This window comes from Artemia sp. Qi Xiang Cuo, chromosome 21 (genome assembly GCF_049724085.1).
Source record: "Artemia sp. Qi Xiang Cuo chromosome 21, ASM4972408v1, whole genome shotgun sequence".
In the NCBI taxonomy this organism is placed as follows: Eukaryota; Metazoa; Arthropoda; class Branchiopoda; order Anostraca; family Artemiidae; genus Artemia; species Artemia sp. Qi Xiang Cuo.
Window position 1 is genome coordinate 42,900,633 of NC_142814.1, and position 14,202 is coordinate 42,914,834.

At 36.1% G+C, this 14,202-nt stretch overlaps 1 pseudogene; it reads left to right on the plus strand.

Annotated features, from left to right (window-relative positions):
* The first annotated feature begins 1,750 nt into the window (after positions 1–1,750).
* Positions 1,751–2,251, plus strand: LOC148939588 (vesicle-fusing ATPase 2 pseudogene; annotated as a pseudogene).
* The last annotated feature ends 11,951 nt before the right edge of the window (positions 2,252–14,202 follow it).

A 14,202-nucleotide genomic window follows, 5' to 3' on the forward strand; every position in this document is an offset into this window, starting at 1 on the left:
AGTATTATTAGTAAAGATGATAGGAGCAGTGAAGATGTTAAAAGTAAGGTAGCCAAGGCTCAGGGTGTTTTTTCACAGTTAAAAAAAGTTTTTTAACATGACTCTACCTTTTACCCTTTCTTATATAAAAAATTATATGGCCAGGAACGGTGGAAATTCCTTCCGAATCACATACCACCACTGTCTCCCGTGAGCTAAAATACTCCTGAAGTACTTGTCAGTACTTCAGAGTTTGTATATGTTTTAATTTGTACCTAAGCTTTGACAAATGTTTAAAACAGTTTAAAAATGGTTTAAAAAAGTTAAAAATGTTTAAAAGGTTAAAAAATTATATGGCCAGGAACGGTGGAAATTACTTCCGAATCACATACCACCACTGTCTCCCGTGAGCAAAAATACTCCTGAAGTACTTGTCAGTACTTCAGAGTTTGTATATGTTTTAATTTGTACCAAAGCATTGACAAATGTTTAAAACAGCGTGCGTAATGATTGGACTATTGAATGATTGCGTTTTGATTGATTTAATTTAATTATAGTGTTATTAGTAAAGATGATGGGAGCAGTGAAGATGTTAAAAGTAGAGTAGCCAGGGCTCAGGGTGTTTTTTCACAGTTAAAAAAAATTTTTTAACATGATTCTACCTTTTACCCTTTCTTATATAAAAAATTATTTCAATATATAAAATTAATTCTTATATAAAAATTACTGTCGGGATGCTGAACCTAAAGACCCCCCTAAAATTTTTTGGTTTTGGTGGTTGTGTTTAAGGAATGTGATTTGTGTTTCTTTGAGTTTGTATATGTCTTAATTTGTACCTAAGCTTTGACAAATGCTTAAAACAGCGTGCGTAATGATTGGACTATTGAATGATTGCGTTTTGATTGATTTAATTTAATTATAGTATTATTAGTAAAGATGATGGGAGCAGTGAAGATGTTAAAAGTAGAGTAGCCAAGGATCAGGGTGTTTTTTCACAGTTAAAAAAAGTTTGGAAGAATAGGAAGATAAGTCTGATAATCAAGATTAGCCCCCTTCATGCAATATCCCATGCAAGACTGCTTGCGCTCAATGAGACCAATAAATGTATTTCAATCAGTCAATTTTTCAGTGACGCCTACGAGTCCAATTATATTTGCATTTGCATGCAAGACTGGTTGCGCTCAATGAGACCAATAAATGTATTTCAATCAGTCAATTTTTCAGTGACGCCTACGAGTCCAATTATATTTGCATTATCTTGGATCGTCTTGAAAAGCTTCTTAGATATGTTCCTCTTGGTCCAATAAATCCTACGCGTTTCAAGCGAAGTTCTTCAAACATTAAACGTATTTCTGGAGAAACAACCTGTGAGAGGAAGGAAATTGCTGGTTATCTGGACCAGCTCCGAAAGGGCGCTTTTAAAGGAATTAGGAATGCTGCCGTTATTTTCTTATATTCTGCCTGTCCCAAATCTATAACAAGTGGATGAAATCATCCAAGTCCTTGAAGAATCCAAGATATTTACTAGAGAAGACATCAATCAAATAAAGGAACAAATCGGTAATAGAAGGTTGTGTATTGGGAGCAAAAGACTTTTAACCCTCATAGATTACTGTCGGGATGCTGAACCTAAAGACCGCACCTAAAATTTTAAAAATTTTAAAAAAATTATATGGCCAGGAACGGTGGAAATTCCTTCCGAATCACATACCATCACTGTCTCCGGTGAGCCAAAGAATCGAATCCAGCAAAAGAATCGAATTTCCCATTTATGAGGGTTTTTACTTCAGAAAGACTGGTTGCGCTCAATGAGACCAATAAATGTATTTCAATCAGTCAATTTTTCAGTGACGACTACGAGTCCAATTATAGTTGCATTATCTTGGATCGTCTTGAAAAGTTTCTTAGATATGTTCCTCTTGGTCCAATAAATCCTACGCAAGTTTCAAGCGAAGATCTTCAAACATTAAACGTATTTCTGGAGAAACAACCTGTGAGAGGTAGGAAATTGCTGGTTATCTGGACCAGCTCCGAAAGGGCACTTTTAAAGGAATTAGGAAAACTGCCGTTATTTTCTTCTATTCTGCCTGTCCCAAATCTAGAACAAGTGGATGAAATCATCCAAGTCTTCGAAGAATCCAAGATATTTAGTAGAGAAGACATCAATCAAATAAAGGAACAAATCGGTAATAGAAGGTTGTGTATTGGGAGCAAAAGACTTTTAACCCTCATAGATTACTGTCGGGATGCTGAACTTAAAGACCGCCCCTAAAATTTTTTGGTTTTGGTGGTTGTGTTTAAGGAATGTGATTTGTGTTTCTTTGAGTTTGTATATGTTTTAATTTGTACCTAAGCTTTGACAAATGTTTAAAACAGCGTGCGTAATGATTAGACTATTGAATGATTGCGTTTTGATTGATTTAATTTAATTATAGTATTATTAGTAAAGATGATGGGAGCAGTGAAGATGTTAAAAGTAGAGTAGCCAAGGCTCAGGGTATTTTTTCACAGTTAAAAAAAAGTCTGGAAGAATAGGAAGATAAGTCTGACAATCAAGATTAGAATAATAGAAGCCCCCTTCATGCAATTTCCCATGCAAGACTGGTTGCGCTCAATGAGACCAATAAATGTATTTCAATCAGTCAATTTTTCAAGGACACCTACGAGTCCAATTATATTTGCATTTGCATGCAAGACTGGTTGCGCTCAATGAGACCAATAAATGTATTTCAACCAGTCAATTTTTCAGTGACGCCTACGAGTCCAATTATATTTGCATTATCTTGGATCGTCTTGAAAAGCTTCTTAGATATGTTCCTCTTGGTCCAATAAATCCTACGCAAGTTTCAAGCGAAGTTCTTCAAACATTAAACGTATTTCTGGAGAAACAACCTGTGAGAGGAAGGAAATTGCTGGTTATCTGGACCAGCTCCGAAAGGGCGCTTTTAAAGGAATTAGGAATGCTGCCGTTATTTTCTTCTATTCTGCCTGTCCCAAATCTAGAACAAGTGGATGAAATCATCCAAGTCCTCGAAGAATCCAAGATATTTAGTAGAGAAGACATCAATCAAATGAAGGAACAAATCGGTAATAGAAGGTTGTGTATTGGGAGCAATAGACTTTTAACCCTCATAGATTACTGTCGGGATGCTGAACCTAAAGACCGCCCCTAAAATTTTTTGGTTTTGGTGGTTGTGTTTAAGGAATGTGATTTGTGTTTCTTTTGAGTTTGTATATGTTTTAATTTGTACCTAAGCTTTGACAAATGTTTAAAACAGCGTGCGTAATGATTGGACTATTGAATGATTGCGTTTTGATTGATTTAATTTAATTATAGTATTATTAGTAAAGTTGATGGGAGCAGTGAAGATGTTAAAAGTAGAGTAGCCAAGGCTCAGGGTGTTTTTTCACAGTTAAAAAAAAGTTTTTTAACCTGACTCTACCTTTTACCCTTTCTTATATAAAAAATTATATGGCCAGGAACGGTGGCTACGTCAATTTTTCAGTGAGGCCTACGAGTTCAATTATAGTTGCATTTGCATGCAAGACTGGTTGCGCTCAATGAGACCAATAAATGTATTTCAATCAGTCAATTTTTCAGTGACGCCTACGAGTTCAATTATATTTGCATTATCTTGGATCGTCTTGAAAAGCTTCTTAGATATGTTCCTCTTGGTCCAATGAATCCTACGCAAGTTTCAAGCGAAGTTCTTCAAACATTAAACGTATTTCTGGAGAAACAACTTGTGAGAGGAAGAGAAATTGTGATAAGGAGCGACCCGGCTCAATGGTAACCAAAACTCTAGAAAACGGGTTTTTGATACCAATAGATATATCAAAAGAATCAAATTTCAATGCTGATTTCAAATATATAACTTTCATCAAGTTTAGTGCTATCCATCAAAAGTTACACGCCTGAGAAAATTTGGCTGATTTTCAAAAAAAAGAAGGAAAGACCCCCTAAAAGTTAAAGAACCTTAATGAAAATCACACCATCATATTCAGCTTATCAGAGAACCCTACTGTAGAGGTTTCAAGCTCCTATCTACAAAAATGTGGAATTTTACATTTTTTGCCAGAAGAAAGATCACGAATGCGTGTTTATTTGTTTCTTTGTTTTTTTTTCCCAGGGGAAAGTGATAATAGTGGTCAAATATAGCTCTGAAGCATGGGCGCTCAGAAAAGCGGATGAAAATTTACTATATGTTTTACAGAGAAATTGCTTAAGGATTGTTCTGGGTACCCGGCTGACTGACCGTATTTCAAACAATAGGCTGTACGTGGGAGGACGTCATAAAGAAAGATTTGCAGATACGGGAACTTCGTAGGCGGGTGTGAAAAGGGAGGCTTTGAATAGACTAGAATGGAGGAGGATCGTGTGTAGCTGTGTTGGCCTCAGGCGGTTTGGTGCAGCAGTGAGTTGTTAGTAGTAGTAGTAGTTATGGCACTAGTGTGACCAAGGTAAGCTTGGTTTTGAATCTTGGATAGCACAATTTTTTCTGAATGTATATTGTCTTTCAAGTGCCCATTCATTTCAAACGGTGCCCAAGTGCATTTAATTTTAATTTTAGGAAAGAACAGTGAATTGCTAGACCGAAATCAAAAGCCTGGCAGTTCTGTTGCTATTGAAGAAGCCGGTTGTACTTCATTGAAAATAGTCCATGTAGCTGGTCCTCCCAGCAGACCTGGTACTTTGAATGTCAAAAACAAGGGATTTTTCTGGAAACAAAAACTATTTATTCAAACCGGGGGTCAAAACATGTCTATTGAGAAGAAGAAATTAGGAGTTCGATACAAAAAATCAACAGGCGAAGAAGAAATAAGGAAATCAGGAGAAACAACAGGCGAAGAAGAAACAAGGAAATTAGGAGAAACGCCAACAAAAAGAGGGAACACCTTGTCAAGAGGCAAACACTGGATAGAAAAACGATGTCAAGAATTTATTAACTCGTTGACAGTGTTCGAGTTATTGTAAATTTTTTTAATAAGGAGTTAATAACAGGAATTACTTTTCAAGTTTCTATGCGTCTATGCCTATAGTTTCCCTTTTTCTGCAGTCTGGTCTTCACACGGTTGATTCTCATCAGATAACTTGGTTTCCAACGATTAGCAAAGCAACAAAGAGTGCGGTACTTCTCTGTTCCTTTAAATTGCCGTTCGAGATTTTCCTGTGTTTCAAAAAAGATTGTCAAAAAATTGTTAAAGAAAAAAAAACGATTTTATTGTCCCTTCTACCCCCTTTAAGCTGTCGTATAAGATTTTTCCGACGGGCAATTTTAGCAGATTTTGGATATGTTGTTCTGCAATTTTTTCTGAATATTTTAGCGTAAAAAAAAGCCTCCTAAATGTCAAAAATGGAAAAACCTATTTTTTTGCTCCCTTCCACCCTCTTTAAGAAGCCCCAGAAGGTTTTCTCGGCGGGCCATTTTAGCGGATTTTGGATATGTTGTTTAGCGATTTTTTCTGAACACTTTAGTGTACATTAGATTATGCTGATGATTTAAGCATCCTAGATGAAAGTGTGAGAAAATGAATGAGCTTTTTGAGGTTTTGAGAGTTCAGGGTGCTAGAATGGGTTTGAAAATTAATGTTAAGAACAGTAAGTCACTAAGGCTAGGACTAAGTGAAGATGAAAAGGAGACATTGGGTAATGAAAAGATTGATCAGGTGGGCAGCTTCACTTACCTTGGTAGTATTATTAGTAAGTAAAGATGATGGGAGCAGTGAAGATGTTAAAAGTAGAGTAGCCAAGGCTCAGGGTGTTTTTTCACAGTTAAAAAAAGTTTGGAAAAATTGGAAGATAAGTCTGACAACCGAGATTAGAATATTAGAAGCTACAGTGATGTTAGTGGTCAAATATAGTTCTGGATTATGGGCGCTCAGAAAAGCGGATGAAGATTTACTAGATCTTTTGCAGAGAAATTAGATTTTTTGCAGAAGCACAATTTTTTTTAATGTATATTTTCTTTCAAGTGCCCATTTATTTCAAACGGTGCCCAAGTGCATTTAATTTTATTTTTAGGAAAGCATGGTTCTCAAACACATGGTTCAGTATTCAAGATCGACAACAGGGGGGGATTTATGTGGAAAACGATCGGGAAAGAGAAAAGAAGGAAGCAGACCAGAAGGAAGGAAACCGGAAAAAAACAGAAGGAAACCAGAAAGGATTGATTGAAAGAGGAATATACAAAATTACCAAAAGAGCTAGAACTGAAGAGGTTCTATACTATGAAAGTCGTGTATCACATGGCGTGTGCCAGGGATGACTGATGAAAGTCCTTAATAAAAATTCATACACTGAGCTCTGATGAATGTGATGAAATGAAATTTTGTTATTATATTATTCTACAGAATAAACGTAGATTCGTTTGGAATAGTCCTCCTATTTCTCAATAATCATTAGTAATTAGAGTAGCTAGAAAAGAAATTCTTAAATAAGACTGTATTTATTCAGATTAGTCCCGCCTATGCATTTTATTACAAGGCATTTAAAGATTAGCATTCCGTTGAAATCACCACTATTTACAGAGAAGACAGAACAAATTTTTGATGTTTAAATTAAAGGATTGGTTTAAACTACTCCCCCCCATACAACGTTTCGTAGTAATCATTAGTAACTGCAACATATTTGGAATAAAGCTGGAATCACACAACTATATGGCATGGAAAAAACTAAATTTCAAAGGTAGAATTTTAACAAAGGGTAATATAATTTAATCTTATTTATTATAGTAATATAACAATATAAGAAAATCATCATATAATCATAATTATTATTAACCGTGGATTATAAGTTATTGAATTTATGCTATATTTATCGACAAGCGATGAATCGACAAGCATGCCAACGAGTAAAATAAAACATTCTGAATTAAAAATTTTCTTTGAGTTTTTTTGCAATATTTCAACGATTCCTTAAATTAAAAGCTTCACTTTATTAAAATTTAATTAAAGGCTTCATTTTAATGGTCGATCCAGGGGTCTTCGTGTTAAAAGGTCCATAGACTACTGCAGGATCATATATTAAAAAGAAGCACTGGTGCCAATTGACAGAGGGCATTTGTCCCCCCTCCCCGTACATTACAAAAACTGTTTTGGGATTATCATTGAAAAATACCGTTTTTCAATATTTTTGTTTAAAGGAATCGATTTTAAAAACAAAATTGCCCCGCCCGCCTAGGTTTTGAAAACTGCATTTCGCCCCTCTAACATTTTGGTGAATTGACATAATTGTAAACAACATTAACACTCCTGTTTTTACAAACAACATTTGTAAAAGTGGAGTATTTCATTTCTTTCTTACATTTTTTATTTATTTTAAATTTTTTATTTTTGGTTTCTTTGTTTTTTAATATTCTTATTTTAGGGGACGGGGGTAAAAGTGAATTATATATCGGGGGAAATAGAGGTTGATGAATAGTGTAATGAATAGTGTGATGAATAGTGGAGGTTGATGAAGAAAAAGGATATGAATAGTGTAATTTTAGGTCACGATGGAAGGGGTGCCCCAAGGGGGAAAGGCAGCCTGAGATATCGGATGAACCTAAAAGGTATAAGAAAATTGAAATGTAGTATACCTCTATTTTTTTAAACTGGTATATTTTGGAATGCTCAATTTTTATATAATTTTAATAATTTGAATTTTTCGAAGAAGTTATTTTCATTAAGAAAAGAGTAGGTGACATTAGATAAATTATGATATTTTTAAAGAAAATTTGAAGGTCACCGAGAGGAGAGGAGGTGGGATTTAAAAAAAAAGGCTTCGAGTGCTACCGAAAACGGTTTCAACCGTCCAACTCAAAAACCTTGAGAGGAAACCTGCACCTAAGTTAAATTACTACTACTACTACTAACAACTCATCGCAGCACCAAGCCGCCTGAGGCCAACACAGCTACGCACGCTCCTCCTCCACCCCAATCTATTCAAAACCTTCCTTTTTACACCCGCCCACGAAGTTCCCATTTCCTTTAAATCTTTCTTTATGACGTCCTCCCACCCCAGACGGGGACGGCCTGCTTTCCGTTTAGCCCTAGATGGTTGGCCGAAAAGAACAATCTTCGGCAATCTGTCACCCTTCATCCGCACAACGTGCCCTAACCACCTCAACCTTTCTTTCATTATAGACCTAGAAAGCGGTATTGAACCACATTTTTTGTGTAGCCTATTGTTTGAAATACGGTCAGTCAGCTGGGTACCCAGAACAATCCTTAAGCAATTTCTCTGGAAAACATCTAGAAAATCTTCATCCGCTTTTCGGAGCGCCCTCGCTTCAGAGCCATATTTGACCACTGTCATCAATGTAGCTTCTAAGATTCTAATCTTGGTTTGCAGACTTATCTTCCTATTCTTCCAGACTTTTTTTAACTGTGAAAAAACACCCTGAGTCTTGGCTATTCTGTTTTTAACATCTTCACTGCTCCCACCATCTTTACTAATACTACTACCTAGGTAAGTGAAGCTGCCCACCTAATCAATCTCTTCATTACCCAACGTCACCTTTTCATCTTCAATTATTCCTAGCCTTAGTGACTTAGTCTTCTTAACATTAATTTTCAAACCAATACTAGCACCCGGAACTCGCAAAACCTCTAAAACCACATTCATTTTGCTCACACTTTCATCTAGGATGCTTAAATCATTAGCATAATCCAAGTCCAGGGGACTTTTTCCTCCCCATTTGATTCCGTGGTTTCCCATTACTTTTCCTGTGCTCCTTAAAACAAAGTCCGTCAAAATAATCCATATAATGGGGGTTAAAAGACAACCCTGCTTAACTCCTGATTTAATACAAAGCCAGCATCTAACCTCATTTCCTACTTCAACCGCAGCAGTGGTATTCTCGTACTTAACACTAATCACTTTAATGTACTTGTCTGGTGAACCATACAAGGATAAAACCTTTACTAAAGCTCTTCTATCAACTGAATCGAACGCTTGCTCATAATCTATAAAACTGAGGACCAAAGGTGTTTGAAAACTTAGGCACTTCTCAATTATTAACCTAAGAGTGAAAATTTGGTCAACACATCCTCTACCTTTTCTAAAACCGCACTGCTCTTCTCCTAAAACTTTGTCTACGACATCTCTCAGTCTAAAAAGTATCATATTACTAAGCAATTTGCTACCTACAGAGACCAGACTAATGCCTCGATAATTACCACACTCACTTTTATCACCTTTCTGATAAAGTGGTTTAGTTAAGGTTTTACTAAAACCGTTAGGTACTTCCCCTTTTTCAAAAATCATATTCATAATCTTCAATAACTTATTTTTAACCCCAGCGCCAACATATTTAAGAAATTCATTTACCACCCTATCAGCACCTGGAGCCTTATTATTCTTTGATCCTTTTAGTACTGTTGCTAATTCCTCCTCACAAAACAAATCTTCCTTCACATCCAAGGTATCACAAACTTTTTCATTTTCCTCTATATTTTTTCCTGCAACTCTATCTCGGTTAAGCAAATTCTAAAAATGTTCGGCCCATCTTGCTTTAGCTTTTTCCTTATCGCTAATTGCCACCCCTTTCCTATCTTTAACTGGGACAAGTCCGGATTGACTACTATCTCTCAATTTGTTAACGTGCCAGTACAATATTTTACTATTATGCCGTATAGCTGCATCTTCTAAATCCTCCGCAATTTTATCCATGGCCTCCACTTCACACCTCCTTAGTTCATATTTCAATGCTTTCTCCACTTTCTTTACATTTCTTTTGTTTTCATGCAATCTATCACTCAGATAATTCTTGTACAAGTCTTTTCTCATTTCTATCAAACCTAAAGCTTTTTCATCAATATTCTTAGCAGCAGCTCTAGCTTTATTCCCTAATACACCTTCAGCAACTTCACAAATTATTTTTCTAAAAATATTCCAACCTTCTTCCACATTATAAAATTTTAAACTCTCAAGTTTAGTATTCAATGTTCTTGGAAAGTTTCTCTCAAATTCTCATCCTGGAGTCTACTAACATCATAACTTCCCGGGAGGTAATTACCCTTCCGATATTTCAGCTTTAAATTAACCCTTGACACTACTAGATGGTGATCTTTACTTTTAACATCAATAACAGCACTCCTATATACCCGAGTATCTTGTATTGATCCTGCCAGTCTTCGGTTAACTATAACATAATCAATAAGGTTTGCTTTCTTACCATTACGCGAATACCATGTTAGCTCATGAGTCATTTTATCACCAAACACTGTATTGGTTATAAGTAAATTATTATACCTAAAAAATTGTAAAAGTCTGTATCCATTACTGTTTTCTTTTCCTACACCAAATTTACCTAAGCTGGGATACCATCTATCCTTATTTCTACCAACCTGGGCGTTAAATCTCCCAGTAATAACATCATATTTCTACCTGGGACCTTGTCTATTTGCTCCTGTAACTGTAAATCAAATTCATCTGAGTCACTAGTATATCCATCAGTCGGTTCCACAGGGGCATATACTACTAAAACTGATACCCTGAACATTTTAGTCATAAAATGAGCAATTAGTATTCTATTATTAATACCTTCACAGACTAAACAAGACTTAGCAGCTTCCTTATTCATCATGAGCCCTACTCCCTGTCTATGTAACCCATCCTTCCTGCCTGAGTAAACAAATTCTATATCACCTAATTTCATGCTTCCTACCCCTGGGATATGAGTTTCTGAAATTCCTAATAAATCAAGTTCGAATCGTCTGAATTCGTCAGTCAAAATGTCGATACGATAGTCATTTTTTAATGTCGTAACATTCCAAGTTCCAATTTTCATGTTCTTTAAATCATTGAAATTTGTTTCGCCTCAGGAAAAGCAATGATCCCGGATACCAGTGCAGGACGGGGATCACATATCTTCTCAAGTCTGCACCGAAGTGCTTAAGCCGGCTTAGAACCGGACAGCAAGAAGTCCCTGGGACCTCCATGAATGGAGGCTTTGTGCCATCCCGGGCCCATCTTGGTCACAACATGGTTTTCAGCACTTGGCCATGCTCTTCTATCAACAAGAGTCAAAATCCTGCACAGACAGTCTCAAGCCAATTACCTCCGACTCATTATATATTCATGCCTACAATGCTAGCATGTAGCATGGCTATTATGCTACTACGGGGAGGCAACCCGTAATAGATAAATTAGATAGGAAGAGGTTTTTCAGCCCAAAGACGCCCATCAAAACATACCATTCCCAGAAGAATTGTCCATTAGTCAGAATCCCGTACGAATGCTGTTTCGTTTACTAGGCTATAATTTCCACGAGGGGCGCCACTCCTCAAGTGGGAATAGAGTTGACCGCAAGGTCTCCAGTCTTGCAGGTACCCCAAAAAGGTCGATGCAGCCCATTGCAGAGGCCGTTCTCCATAGATCTAGATCTTATACCCTGCCGCAGTTGTCCTCCTATAGAGGATCCTCCCGCGATGGTGTTCTGCATCACCATGCAATTTAACCCATTACTAGGAGAATGTTTGCAACTCATTGAACTTGTGGACAAACCAGTGGGCCCTTTTGAGTGTACATTTGAGGAGCCTTCTTCCTCCTCTGCCTGTAGTTATAACCCCGGGCAAGGGTGCCCCAGATTCTATTATGGACCCCCAGGGACAAGGTCCCCCCTTGGTCAGTGCCTCCTATGGAGGTGCCCTACATATCTGTAGAGCGTTCCCCTATCGCCACCTGGGGACACGCTGAATGACCTGGGGGAGGCCAGATAAACGGATTACTTTTGTTTTGCAAAGGTCATAACTCAGTGACATATTTAACCTACTACTTATAAAGAAACATAACTCACTGACTAGGCCTATATAAGTTATATACAGAAATATATAACTCAGTGACATATTTAACCTACCACTTATAAATATGTGCAACTCACAGACTAGGCTTATATAAGTTATATACAGAAATATATAACTCATATTTAGCCTACTACTTATAAATATGTGTAACTCACTGACTAGGCATATAACTTATATACAGAAATATATAACTGAGAGACATATTTAGCCTACTGATTAATATATGTTTAACTCACTTACTAGGCATATATAAGTTATATACATAAATATATAAATCAGTCACAAATTTAGACTACTACTTAAAATATGTGTAACTCAATGACTAGCCCTATCTAAGTTATATACAGAAATATATAACTGAGTGACATATTCAACCTACTACTTATAAATATGTGTAACTCACTGACTATGCCTGTATAAGTTATATACAGCAATATATAACTCAGTGACATATTTAGCCTACTACTTAAAATATGTTTAACTCACTAACTAGGCCTATATAAGTTATATACAGAAATATATAATTCAGTGACATATTTAGCCTACTACTTATAAATATGTGTAACTCACTGACTAGCCCTATCTAAGTTATATACAGAAATGTAAAACTGAGTGACATATTTAGCCTAGTACTTATAAATATGTGTAACTCACTGACTAGGCCTATATAAGCTACACACAGAAATATATAACTTAGTGACATATTTAGCCTACTACTTATAAATATGTGTAACTCACTGACTAGGCATATAATTTATATACAGAAATATATAACTCAGTGACATATTTAAACTGCAACTTATAAATATACATAACTTACTGACTGGACCTATATAAGTTATATACAGAAATATATAACTCAGTGACATGTTTAGCCTACTACTTATAAATATGTGTAACTCACTGACTAGGCCTATCTAGGTTATATACAGAAATATATAACTGAGTGACATATTTAACCTACTACTTAGAAATATGTGTAACGCACTGACTAGGCCTATATAAGTTATATACAGAAATATATAACTCAGTGACATATTTATCTTACTACTTATAAATATGTGTAACTCACTGACTAGGCCTATATAAGTTATATACAGAAATATATAACTCAGTGACATATTTAGCCTACTACTTATAAATATGTCTAACTCACTGACTAGGACTGTATAAGTTATATACAGAAATATGTAACTCTGATCTGCTACTAAAACCACTACTACTGACAACTCGTCAGATAGCCAAGGCGCATAAGGCGAATAAGACTGCACACGCTCCTCCTCCATCCCAACATATTCAAAGCTTCATTCCCTCCCGTGAAGTTCCCACTTCCTGTGAATATCTTTATGACCTCTTTCAACCACATTTGAAGCCGCCCTAGATTTCTGTTTTGTTTCACATGGACAGCCATGTGTAGCTAAATTATCTAAATTAGCTAAATTATGTAGGCCACTAGAAATTTACCAAAATATCTTCCTGGGACAAAATTTGGTAAATTTTTGGCAGTTTTGACTTACAAATAAAGTAAACAAACCACTTGATGCCTTTTTTTATGCTCTTTCAAAATATACTAATCATTTGGTACTCCTGCATTATGCGGACACCGCAAAGAAGCCACGCCCGGCCAATGCCAATGAATAAAATAAAATGAATATACAAAAGTTTATAAACAAATTAGGGCTATATATTTGCACATTAGGGGGGGGGGTTAAAGCATACCCTATATTAAATATGTAACCTAACCTAGGTACCTTTTCCCCTTCCTAAACCCCCAAAACACAATCATTTAAATATTGTAAACACATTAAGAAACCAAGGCTCTGCATTCCATTTCTCTATTGAAACACCTATTTGGCATGCTTTGTCTCTCATTACCTTCATACTGCAATAGCATTAACCAAACCTGACCTCCCTGCAGTGCCCACACAATGCAGGAGCACCAATCATGTTTGTTGGAAATGAATTTTACCCCCACCCCTATTTATACCAATTCAGGGTATACATTTGGGTAAATTTTATGCAGTTCATACTATCGACCCACAAATATAGCGAACATACCACTCAATGCCCCCTTCATGCTCCTTACAAATATAAAAAATCAATTTGGTCACAAATAAATTCTATTCCCACCCCCATGTATGCCAATTCAGGGTAGCCCACATAGGCCTATTTGCACATTAGGGGGGGGGGGGTGGAGGTAAAGTTTAAACTTACCTCTCACTTGCATCAGTGATAAAGTTTATATATGTATACCTATATACATATATATAGGTATATTATAGATATATTTTTCATTATATCTATGGACCACAATCAAAGGATGAAATTTCAAGCTTCGGCCAAAAATAAGTATATATGGCAAACGTATCTTTGTTAGCACTGATATAAAATTGATGTAAAACTTTAGTTAAAGCCGTTACACAGCCTGAGATTAAG